Consider the following 12975-nt stretch of genomic DNA (forward strand, 5'->3'; position numbering starts at 1 on the left):
GTGGACAAGGGATTTGAGCAGATCTGACCTAGATCTAAGAAGTGCATGGCGGGTAGCCCAGCTGATACGTGGCTTACTCAAATATGTGACTCTGTTGTATCTGAAATCTTTGAGATCCTAAACTATGAACTCTTCCAGGACAGGAGGGTAAAGTATTTGTTTTCTCCGAGCAGAGCCACGTGCCTGCTTAAGTAATAGCTGATGAAAGATTAGTGCATCACTTTATAAACTTTAACTAATTGATAAGTACTGAGATGTCATTTATCATAGTTGGTGGTCTAAGATTCTGGGATTGCTAGCCTAAGCTATTGTTTATTTAAAGGCTCTTAGGGGTTTATGTATGTATTATCTGTAATAATAAAAGCATAATATGCTAATTAGATCAGACATCCTTCCGGATGAAGCTGCAGTGGCTGGGGGCCGAGCAGAGGCGGCGGCTGCCGTGGTGGTGGGGGTCAAGCCCCTTGCATGAATTTTGTGCATCGGCCTCTAATATAATAATAATATACTTATATTATTATACTTTGGAGGTGATTTTAAAATTCTGTATTGTTTGATGGTATCAAGCAGTGTGTCAACCCCTTGAAGTCAACATCTTTCTTCAGTGTTGTAACGAACATCATGAAGAAGTTCCGATCACAAGAACCTACCAGGGGCCAGAAGATGACTAGTCCTAGAGGGACTGCTGTGGGTTGGATTGTGCCCTCCCCGCAATTTGTATGTTGAAGTCCTAATACTGAGTACTTCACAATATGTTTGTTTTGGAGATACAGATGTGTTCGCACCCAGAGGAAAGACCAGGTGAAGACACAGTGAAAAGGTGGCCTTCCACTAGCCAAGGAGAGACACTTCAGAAGAAAGCAAACCTGCCAACATCTTGATCTTGGAGTTCCAGCCTCTAGAACGGTGAGAAAATTAATATTCTGTTGTTTAACACCCAGCCTGTGGTCATTTGTTTTGGCAGTTCTAGAAAGTAAAGATAGGGACCATATTTTCCAAACTAAAAATTAGGACACATGACCTTATAAGTGATTTATAGAAGCAATCGACTGAAATACCTTATATTTGAAATCCAGCCATATGTAACCCATAGTTTTACTTCCAAATAGGACTTGACTTAATCCTAGAAAAATACTTTTATTCAATTCTTTAAAAAAAAATCTTAGAAAGGGGGTTCTATTACCACCACTAGAAATGTACCAAATCTCCATTTTGAAAGTGAGGTTTTACTATCATGCATTATTTTGGCACCATTTAAAAACCAAATCAAATGTAATTTAGAGAGAGTTAAGGGCAGAAATCCATGGACTTTTTTCCCTTAACATGTACTAGTAAGTGTAGTCTAAATTACTGTAAGCACACGCATTCTATTTTTAGAAGAAAGGAAATGGAAGAACCCCGAATACCTTCAGGAGGACAAATCCTACAAGAGGAACAGCACAGGCCAGCATCGGCAGCCTCTTAGGCCAACTAGCTACATAATTAGAAAACACCCGGGGGGTTAGGGGTGGCAGAAAGTGGGAAGGAGTTTAAACTAAATATTCTTTAAGATCTAAATCGAGGAATGAATTGGACTCTTGCCATGGTTGTTGGTACAGTGCATATTAAACACAATGTCTGTTTTCTCCCTTAGAGCAAGAATAGAAAGGCAAAGCTTTTATTTATTAATATGATCTAACAAAAATGCTAACTTCTATATGTTTAAAAGCCCATTGGGGATCCCAAGAACATAACAAAGCATATGGAATCCTCATCAAATGGAAGCCAGGTGTGATTTTTTTTTGCCTTTACCAGAAAACTTCAGACTCACAGACCTCATAAGTCTGCATTTCTGTTCTTTCCACAAGTTAGAGAAATGCAGCTAAGTAAAAAGGAAAAGTAAATTATGAATATTTCTGGAAGAAATACAATTATTTGACTTCTGGGGTGAGATGACAAAATGGACCCAAATTATAAAATTGCTCAATTTACAAAAGCCAATGAAGAAAATGAAGATGCATAGCTAGAAAAAAATAAATTGTATCAACTCTCCTTAAACAAATGAGGAGGAAAAACTCATATTGAAAAGTGTTACCCATTTCCTCAAAAAATTAAAAAGAGAACTCCCAATTGACCCCATTTCTAGGAATATATCCCAAGAAACCAGAAACACTAGTGAGAAAGGACCTATGCACCCCTATGTTAATAGCAGCACAATTCACCATAGCTAAGATTTGGAAACAACCTAAGTGCCCATCAGCAGATGAGTGCATTAAAAAGCTGCGATACATCTACACAATGGAATACTATGCTGCTGTAAAAAAGAAAGAACTCTTACCATTCACAACAGTATGGATGGACCTGGAGAGCATTATGCTAAGTAAAATAAGCCAGTCAGAGAAAGATAAATATCACATGATCTCACTCATATGTGGAATATAGTGAACAACATAAACTGATGAAAAACAGATCCAGAGACAGAGAAGCATTGAACAGCCTGTCAAACTTCAGTGAGAAGACAGGGTAGCGCATGGGGGAGGGTAAGAGATCAACCAAAGGACTTGTATTCACGCATACAAGCCTAACCAATGGGCACAGACACTAGGGGGGTGAGTGTATATGCAGGAGTGGGGTGGAGGTGGCTGGGGAGAGTTCAATGAGGGGAAAAGGAGATTACTATATGTAATACTATATGTAATACTTGAAACAATAAAAAAAGAAGACAAGCTCTTATTTCTGAAGAAAACATTGAACAATGTTGAAAGTTTGTAAATGACCAACTATGGAGAAGCGTATTTTAAAAACACAAATAAATAGTGATTTTCCCCAACAAAAATAGAAAAAGAAAAGTGTTTCCCAGAGAAACCTGTGTGTTTCCAAAGATGGGAAGGTAGCTCCAAGCCTCATATGCCCAGGAGCAGTATCAAAACCAAAAAGAGAGTGGGGAAAATGTAGGGAGAAAAGTCTCCCTAATGTCTCCCAGCCCCAGGGCACAGGGAGGCAGCCCAGGAGACATGAGAAGTTTCACCCTCTCTGCTCGCCACACCCCTGCCAGGACTATTCAGAGAAAAGAGGATGTGCATGAGGGCCCAGAGATGATTGTCTCCATTTACAAATGGGTTTCCAAGGGTGAAAGCCAAAACAGAAAATACGTAACACAAAACTACTGAGATTCGGGGGGCCTGAGGCATGAAACTGCCTCATGTAAAATCCTCAACTTCTCTTCAAGATTAAAACTGCCATCACAATAGTGGGGTATAGAAGACCCTCCACTACTTATTAGTTGTGTGACCTTGGCCAGGTTACTAAATGTCTCTTAGCTTCCGTTTTCTTATCTGTAAAATTAAAGTTATTATAATAGCTAAATGCAGATGAGTGCATTAAGGATAAAATGAGTTAATATATATGAAGCACATAGAAAAGTGAGGGGCACATAGTAAACACTATATTAGTGTTACCTATTACTATTATTACTGTAATTGCCACAGTGCATAAGCCTTCCTTTTCTTTTCTCCCTCTGGCTAGAATGGGTGTGGGATGTATTCATTGTGGTCCAGGTATTACCTATGTTACTGCTGATTTAAAATAAAAAGATTCAATGCCTGGCCGAATGAAGTTCTCAATCTATTGTGGGAGGGGAAGGGCAAATGTATCAACAAATGAGCCACCCAAGCTCCCTCAGTGCTTGCCCCAGTCTGTGCATGGCAGGGTACTCAAGCCCTGGGGAAAATTTATTTGAGAGATCCCTACAATTAACACCAGTCATCAACTCTATGAAGATACGGGGAATCCCTACTTCTCTTTCAGTGGCCAATTGTGTTTCAGTAGTTTTTAAACAGTCTATGTTCTTGCCTGGATGAACAAAAATCAACCTATGAACCAGGAGGTCACATTTCAATTACCGGTCAGGGCACACGCCCAGATTTCGGGCTCATCCCCAGTCGGGGCGGGGGTGGGGGGGGAGGGTGTAAGAGGCAGCAAATCAATGATTGTCTCTCATCGTTGATGTTTCTATCTCTTGCTCCCTCTCCCTTCCTCTCTGAAATCAATAAAGATATTTTTTTAAAGAACATTAACTTTTAACAAAAAAAAAGTCTATATTCTTCCAACTCTTCCTGTTCTGGTGTAGTGCACAAACATCACCACCCTGAGCCAGCACCCTCTTATCATACCTCTTGCACAATTTGCTACATAAGCATGGCACATCAAAGCACAACAAAACTTCTCTCTTAAGCCCCTGCATTACATTCTGACTTGGCATGTCCTTCATTCCTCTGGAGTTAACATAGCACCCAGTGCATATATAGTCCATGGACTACATTTTTAATCTTCCTTTTATCCCTTCTCCATTCCTTTGATCCTTAAGAACAAAGAATGGAAAAAACAGCAAAAAACAGAGCCATGGTGTATGGCTGCACTAACTGTGCACCATTTTGTGAACAAGGACCCTAGAGTTGGTCAGTCTACGATCTGAACAACCCTATGCAGCCCCTCTGCCAGCATGCATTCTAACAGAAAATGCATGTAGCACATTGGGAAGCACAGCAGATAGAGTGCTCAGCTCCCTTTTGGAAGGTCAGGGAAAGCTGTATAAAACAAGTAGCTATTAACCATTCTTCCAAAAGTCTGGGGAGGGTGATGTAGGGAGCAGAAGCAGTATATGAAAAGGCACAGATGCATAAAACAGTGCAACATTTAGGCATTACAAGATTAGCACGGACTGGGGAATATCTAGAGCAGAGGGGACAATAGGAGGAACAGCTGGAGATGCAGCTGAAGATACAATCGTGCGAGGACTTGCTTGTTATGCCAATGAATTGAGATTATCGTGGTGCCTGTGTGTGTACGTAGGTGGGGGTGGTCTTAGAATTAGGGGAATGGGGTACACATGATCAAATTTGTGCTTTAGAAAGATCACTGTATCTATAAGGTCAGCTAACCTGGGAGACCACTTGGAGCCTCTCATCATTATCAGAGAACTAAAGACGAGTATCAATACTGATTAATGCAGAGATTCCAGAAGCATTTAACAAACAGATTAGATAAGACATATTGACTAATTAGGATAGAGAGCAAGTTGAAGAAGAGTGATATAACTTTCAGAACCCTAGTTCTGGTGACTGGATAGTACTTTTGGCCAATGCTAACGGAGTAGGGGAAGAGCAGGCTTGAAAGGGTTGATATAGGTTCAAGTAGAAGAGCCTTAAGACAGGGGTCCTCAAACTACGGCCTGCGGGCCACATGCAAATACAAATATTGTATTTGTTCCCGTTTTGTTTTGTTTTTACTTCAAAATAAGATATGTGCAGTGTGCATAGGAATTTGTTCATAGGTTTTTTTAAAACTATAGTCCGGCCCTCCAACGGTCTGAGGGACAGTGAACTGGCCGCCTGTTTAAAAAGTTTGAGGGCCCCTGCCTTAAGACATGTAGGTAAATAAATATATCAAGTCCCCAGTTGGTAATTTGGGTTTGAAGTTCAAGAGAAATATTTGAGTTTCATTTCAAAGTCACAACAGAAGCTGACAGCACATGGAAGTGAGAAGTAGAGATTGCTAGTGCAGGGTATGATATGGGGACTTTGTTTAAAAAAATAGACAAAACACAAGGTTGAGGAGGGTACTTTTTTTCTAATGGGACTTGAAAATATTAATTTCCAATGGGACAAGAAAGGAATAAGGCAAAAGGGAGCAACAGAGACATGAGGAAGACGTAATAACTGGAATTAGATCGGGAAGGCATTGGTTAAGAGCACAATTCAGGGTGCCATTTGAATAGAGACCTTTCTGAGACTCCAGTTTCATTGAGATGTAGGTTGGAAAATGAGCTTTCACATCTGAGAACGCTATGTTCTCTAGGAAATAGGAAAGTAGTCATTCATTAATTGTCATTCTTTTCAATAGCTATTTTCTGAACACCTGCCAAGTACCCTTACACCACAGTAGGCATTCTTCCTGTCCTCTTGGAGCTTAAAATCTGGTGTCGTGGCAGGCATTATTTTAAAAATCATATAAATAAATGTAAAATGGCCACTGTGATAGATGCTATGAAGATTTACATGGTACAATAAGAGTTTATAGTGAGAGGAATGGACCTACTAAGGTATCACTGACGCCTTCCTTGCTGAAGTAACACAATTAGGACATGTCCCTTGAGGAAGAGACATGACTCCAAGCTACAAGTTGAATTCAACTGGAGAAGAGACAGGAGGAGGGTCAGCATGTGCAAAACTCCAAGCCAAGATGAAAAATAGTTGATGTGGAGGGAGCAGAAAGAGTGAGGTAAAGTGTGGCGAAAGATGAAGCTGGAGACATAAGTAAGACCAGACCAGGTAGGACCTTGCAAGACATTGCAGGAAGGCACTTTTAAACTGCAAAGTACTAGGAAAACATTGAGGAATTTGAAGAAGGACTGGGGGTAGAGATCACATGATCAAATTGTATTTCATCAAGTTGATTTTAGCTGCAAGCTCACTGAAGGGATTAGAGGAATCAGGAGAGGACAAGATAGACCCATTTCTGTAATCCTGGGAAGAAATTCTTATAGCTCATAAAAGATGGTGGTGGTGGTGCAAATAGAGAGAGATGATTTCAAAGATTTTTTATGAAGTGAAATTCAGTAAGATAAGGTGAAATGTGCATTGAAGTTGGCTCCTAGATTCCCAGTCCGCACACATTTGGGTGAGTTGCTGAAGTGAAGTACACTGGAAGTAGACTGGGTTTGAGGAAGGATCAAGAGTTTTCTTCTAAATATATCGATTTTAATGTATCCTAGAGACATTCAAGAGTCAATATCAAGCATAATGCTGGACACATGAGCCTGGATCTCAAAGGAGAAGTCTGCATTGTAGATACAGAGTAGGCATCACCAGAGCAAGATTGTTTATGAAAATAATATAGAGGAAAGGACAGGGCCCAAGACAGACCCTTGAAGAACTCAAACATTCAGTGGTTAGGTAGAAGACAGTGAGACTGTGAAGAGAAAGAAGAAATGGCCAGAAATGTAAGAAAGGTTAAAAAAAAAAAAAAACTAAGGCAGTTTCATGGCACAGAAAATGAGATGAGAAAGTTCCAGAAAGAGGAAATATTCAAAAGAATGTTGCTAAGAAGAAAGATGAGATTAGAAATGTCCTTTCAGTTGACATGAATCCCATGGGGGTAAGAAAGCCAGAAATCACACTGGGCAGGTTGAGGAATGAGTGGGAGGAGAAAATGGAGACAGTGAATATAAACTATGCTACTAAGAAATTTATCTTGAATCATGGACTGAGACTAAAAGGGATAAAAATTGAGAAGGTGCCTTGAGGAGAGAGGGAGGACAGTTAAGGCAAGCAGCTGTGAGTTATTAAAGAGAGAACTGACCTAGAACAAGTGAAAAACTATAATGAACTGGGAAGACAGACTTCCCTTAATTTGTAGTGGCACCAGTTTGCCTGGGTGGGCAATTCTTTCTAGCTATCAAAGTCTGAACTGAGGAAATACCAAATTGTGGTTAAAGAAGAAAAAGAAAAGAGAGAAATAAACAACTAACGAGGAGACAATGAAGTAGAGAGGCTTGAGAGAATGAAGTTCATATTGGCCATGGGACCCAGGCTCCATATGGAAGGAATTGTGGTTCCCAGGAGCCTGATAATTTAGCAGAAAATGAATGAGTCAAGGGATTAGGGACCTCAATAAAGACGAAAGACATATTTAGGGGAAAATCAGGGCCAAGAAAGCTGAGATGGTAGGTGAAGCAGATGGTGTTGAAGGCCCCCGAATCTCTGTGGTCATCCTTATTTCTATGCCCCTACTCTGGCCAGCCTGTTGCTTACTTTTGGCTCAGGGCCCTTTCAGGGCCAGAAATTCTGGGCAGTTTATGTCCCTAAGAAGCAGCCTCAGCCAATGACTGATGGAAATAGGCAGATAACTCCCCAGCTCCCCAGGGTGAGCACTGGGAGGGATGTTCTGTTTCCTTCTCTGCCTTGTCTCAGCCCCACTCCCCACTCCCCCGAACTGAGATTAGCTCCCAATAAACTACTTGTACTGGAATCTCTCCTCAGGGTCTGCTGCTTGTGAGACTCAAACCAAAATAGTAGGCAATTGCTGTTGAAGCTTGTAGAGGTGATGCTGGGGATACAACGAGCACAGGATGGATGTGCTAGTGAGAGGTCTGCTCAAATGCCGTGGAGGTGAATGCTGTTGGTTCTGAGAGCTTAGATAACCATGTTTGGGGTTACCTAGAGGGATGTCAAATTGACCTTAGATGTTTTAGATGGTGACTTAGACAAGACCATGAACCAAGTACCAATTTTCCATACTGTTGGAGAGAGATTAGAAGGCTAGTAGATGACAGTAACCCACAGGGGTGTAGGGTAGATTAGGTGGATGGCATGACCCCAAACAAAGAGGATTTTTAACCAAGGGAAGTGGAGTAATGTCTAGCCCCAGGAGAAGGGAGTGAGGACACATATACTCTAAGCGGAAGAGCAGCCCCCACTGAAGAGAGCCTAATTGAAGGAAAGCAATGTCTCTATGAGAGAACAACAGATTCATCAGCAATGGGTTAAAGATACAGAGAAAGTCTTTACAGGAGGTTCCAGATGGTTTAGGATGGAGGTCAACAGATAGGGGATAAATCAAAGAGATGAAATACAGGAGGTATGGGCTAAGGGGAGGTATAGAGGTTGTCCATTTTGATCAGTGCCTTGGAGTGAACCTTCCCAATCCCCTTCTGAGGCAGGATCCCGAGGAGCTGGTGTACACAGTCACACAACCGTGTGTGGTGGAATTGAAGAAACTGAACCAGGCAGTTGGACCCTAGAGACCACTAGCCACCATTCAGTGCTGCCCCTGAGGTTCAGGGCTCCAAGGCCCCTCTCAAAAGCACAGGCAGGAATCTGTACTTAAATCGTGCAATGCTTACACTTTAAGAAAATGGTGGTATGCAAAACATGATTATGTGGAAATATGCAAAATAATAAAACAATCAATTAATAATAACTATGCCTGTACTCTGGCACCACTGTCTTTCTTTCTTTTAAATCCAGGCTTCTGTTTTTACCACCCGTCTCTATCACAGTAAACAGAGCTAGCATCCAGAAGACTGACATTAAAAGAATTATTATCTGTTCAGAGTTCATTCCAAAAAGGAATCTGCTATATAGCAACTTCTGAATTGGGTTCAGTCTATGCTCTTTGATGCACTACAGATGTTACTGCAGAACAGCTAATCTAATAATCTCCTGCCCGGCAGGAAGGAAGACTCCTGGGAAGCTGGGCTGAGTCACGTGGCTCAGAGCCCCCTCAAGAATGAAAGCTCTCCCCCAGCGGCTGACAATGCTGCAGGTCCAAACCCTCAGTGTGTCGCCCCCTATGGAAAGTGCCATGGCTCTTTCTCCGCTCAAGGTCACTGCCCTTCCCTGGATGCTGCATCTGACGGGAGTGGGGAGAGGGGAAGTGTATATAAAGGCCAAGCCCTCTATCTCGAGACAAGTCAACTCCGAAGTGCCATCTCAGTTGCAGAGCTCCTAGTGGGGTCGCCTGAAGCCTTTATAGGGACTGCATCACAACTAGACTTCCCTTAATCTTGCTTCCTTTCTCTCTTTTTTTATAGGTGCCAATCTCAAAAACACGCCCTAATAAACATCCTTCATTTAATCTCCATCGCAGAGTCTGAAAAGGTAAAACTCCAGGAATCAGATCTGACCATGCAACATTGGTTTATAGGAAATGTGCCATTTGCCAGGTATTGAACGAGGGAAGGGAAAATGAATCCTCACCTTATATTTCCTCAGGGGAAGTTTATAAAACTCTTTGACTACAGAACTATTTTGTGCTTGGTATTTCTCTTAGAGCTCAAGGTAGGATAACAACCCTGATTTGCGCAGGTCTGGGGCGGGGTGGGTTCTGGGAGGGATGACTTTTAGGACTATAACTGGGACAGCGCGGCTCAAACCAGGGTATTGGTCAAGGTCAGTAACTTTGGGGATGCTTGGAATTGAGAAACAAGGTTTGTTGACCCCCTGGAGAGAGAGAGAATGGCGGGAATCTGCTACTCCCACCCCTGCTACCCCATCCACTGCCAATTTCTATGTATGGGCTGGGCTTTAGTCCAGCGTCCATAGACTAGGATGTGGTGGGCCTGTACTTGCCCTGTTGTGTAATACTGATGAGTTGATATAAGAAGGAAACCCATGCTTTTCTGCCAGAGAAACTGAAGCTTAAGAAATCTCTGACCTACCCAAAGTTCCTAAAGAGGAATACTAGAGCCAGAATCAACATTAAATCAGAAGCGTCCCTTAATTCCCTAGTTAACTTCTATTATGATGACTGAAATATGTAGAAGAAAGCAAAAGACTAACTTAGGTAACAACTCTGTCTCAAACCACTCAGACCTCCATACCCTGACTGCTACACCCTGATTAGCTTTGGAAAGTGTCTCACTGTACACTGGCATGACTTGACAGGCTGAGCCCCAAGACTGATTCCACAGCAGTCCCCCACACTCGTGTACATTTCATGTTGTCAGGTCTGGAATATCAAGTTAGAATACATGTGCAGCCAGGGTGTCCCTAAATTGTAACTTGCATCCCCAAGTAAAGGCTTTCTAACTCCATTGTAGATGTTGTGACTCTCAGGCCAGTGGGCGCCTGCCTCTGTGTGTAGACACAAGCACACACTGACTCAGAGAACTTGGGCTCCATGTACGGCACGCAAAGCCCACACTTCACATTCAGGACCCAAGACAAAGCCTTTCATGCCACTGGCCTGAATAAATAAATATTTTCTGCAATCAATATAGCCGCCTACTTTGTTCTTGGGCTTGTCGTGATGAACTTCATAGATGTTTATAAGATCAGTGGCTAGCTACTAAGAATAGATTTAAACAAGGGGAAGTGCAGACAGCTCAAAAAGGAATGTTGGATTGGGGGATCCTGTTTTCTGTTTATCCACCAAAACGGGAATTCTTCAGTAGCTGAGAGGTGTCCCAGGGGCCCAGAGGAAACACTTTGTGAAAAAAAATCCCCCCAGATGAGTAATTATATCAGCAGCCTTATTTGTTGCAAGGGTTCCATCATCTGCTTATGTTAACTTATCTAAACTGTGAGAAATTAACAGTTAGGGCAACAATGGGTGCTCATGATTTTGAATAAGTCACATCTTACATACATTGACCATAGGCTGTTGGCAAGCAGCCATTCGCCAAAAGGACATAAACACCCATAAACTGAAAATAGTTCCCATTTTATTTCCACTCAGATGTGTAATACCCACAATTTCCATTGCTGTTTGTTAAAGTAATCTTACTCCCACAAGGTGCTTGTAAAGCCATAGAATTCCCTGGGCGTCAGGGTTAGTAATAAGTCCTTCGTTATAACTCAAACATTCAAAAGAATAAGCCAACTTCAAGTAAGGATTAGAAGAACATTTACCCAAAGAACAAAAATAAAGACAGACAAGCACCTCATAAATTAGTTTGCTAATCCGACAGTTATGCTTAATGGTTTCATTGACTCTATTCCTAATTCGTTGTAAGGTTTTGCTTAGTTCCCTGGTTAAATGGCAGCATGAAAGCATGGTTTTACCGTAGGAGCCTCTGGGATGTGTATTAAAAGGTGATACCCGCATACACACACACACACAAACACACACGGTTATTATTCCTATTTTAACATAAAATAAGTTAGCCTGAGTATCTCGTGTTTCTTGTGAAACTGTTTTTTGGTTGGCATTTCAAAACACATTTTAGTTCATATTGTTTTATGATGAGAAGATTAATACCGCCGATGTGGAAACATTCTCTACACTGGCCAACTTACATCGTTTTAAAGTTCAAAAGTAAAGGGTGACATATTTTTCACCTTGCCTCCAGGTTTGACGAAAATTAAAAGCAGACTTTATAAGCAGATACCATGGTTTCATAATGGGGACAAAAGCATTTACAATGCAAAGAACCCCTTGGGAGCTCTTGAACTTTCTGAAACAATGGTCAGGATGGAATTCGGTTTTCTGCATGTCTAATGTTTAAAAACAGCTGGTTTTTGTTTTGGTGGGGGTTTTTCCCTAAAAGAATCTCATTCCCCCTAAAATTTTCTGACATTCATAATGGCTTTTGCCCATGCCATTTGGGAAATGCACTTCTGATTTCCCAATTTATTCATTTATTACAAATATCATAAATAAATGAGGTGGCAATGCCCATCATTACTACTACCTGGTAGAAAGATGATTCTAATTCTCATATCCTGCCATAAGGAACCATACCCTAAAATATTACTCTTTATTATTGTCCAATAGAGCACTGAAAATATTCAGGATAATTTCTTTTCAGATTAATGAGAGAGAATCACCTGTAATTTTAAATTACTTAACCATTTCTAAGGTGACATGTTTGGACAGGTATTAGGTGAGGTCCTATGGGCTAAAATGTATTTCTTCTTTCTGGTGACTGATTTTTTTCTGCATTTGCAGTCTCTAGATTAAAAGATTTCAAGAGCCCTAACCGGTTTTGCTCAGTGGATAGAGCATCGGCCTGCGGACTCAAGGGTCCCAGGTTCGATTCTGGTCAAGGACATGTACCTTGGTTGCGGGCACATCCCCAGTAGAGAGTGTGCAGGAGGCAGCTGATCGATGTTTCTCTCTCATTGATGTTTCTAACTCTCTATCCCTCTCCCTTCCTGTCTATAAAAAATCAATAAAATATATTTTAAAAAAAAGACTTCAAAAAACCAACTGTCACAATTCAAGGGTTTAAAAATTTCAGGGGTTTACCTTTGTGGTTCCTTAGTTTTGGGCTCTTGAAAATATAAGCTTTTTTTGTAACTAGATGTAATTCATAAGAGTAATACAATAAAACAATAAAATCTGCCCCATCTGTGAATTTGGGGAGTTAAGATAATTAAGGTAAAAAAAACTTGAAGTTCAGATTATAAAACAAGATAGTCTACATGCACATCATCACACTGGAAAAATTTTAATCTACTTAGGCAAATTAAAGAGAAATAAATTAAAGATAGT

General features: G+C 41.1%; 1 long non-coding RNA gene across 2 annotated transcripts in view; it reads left to right on the forward strand.

Moving 5' to 3' along the window:
* The window catches only part of LOC102759972, a 43982-nt gene extending 34307 nt beyond the window's left edge, over positions 1–9675 (forward strand). Inside the window, exons 2-3 of one of the 2 annotated variants that reach the window (XR_001514870.1) lie at positions 768–906; positions 9572–9675. This is a non-coding gene — a long non-coding RNA (uncharacterized LOC102759972). The remainder of the gene's footprint in view (positions 1–767; positions 907–9571) is intronic. The other variant, XR_001514869.1, reaches the window with a different exon arrangement.
* The last annotated feature ends 3300 nt before the right edge of the window (positions 9676–12975 follow it).

The sequence above is a fragment of the Myotis davidii genome, unplaced genomic scaffold, assembly GCF_000327345.1.
Source record: "Myotis davidii unplaced genomic scaffold, ASM32734v1 scaffold143, whole genome shotgun sequence".
NCBI lineage: Eukaryota > Metazoa > Chordata > Mammalia > Chiroptera > Vespertilionidae > Myotis > Myotis davidii.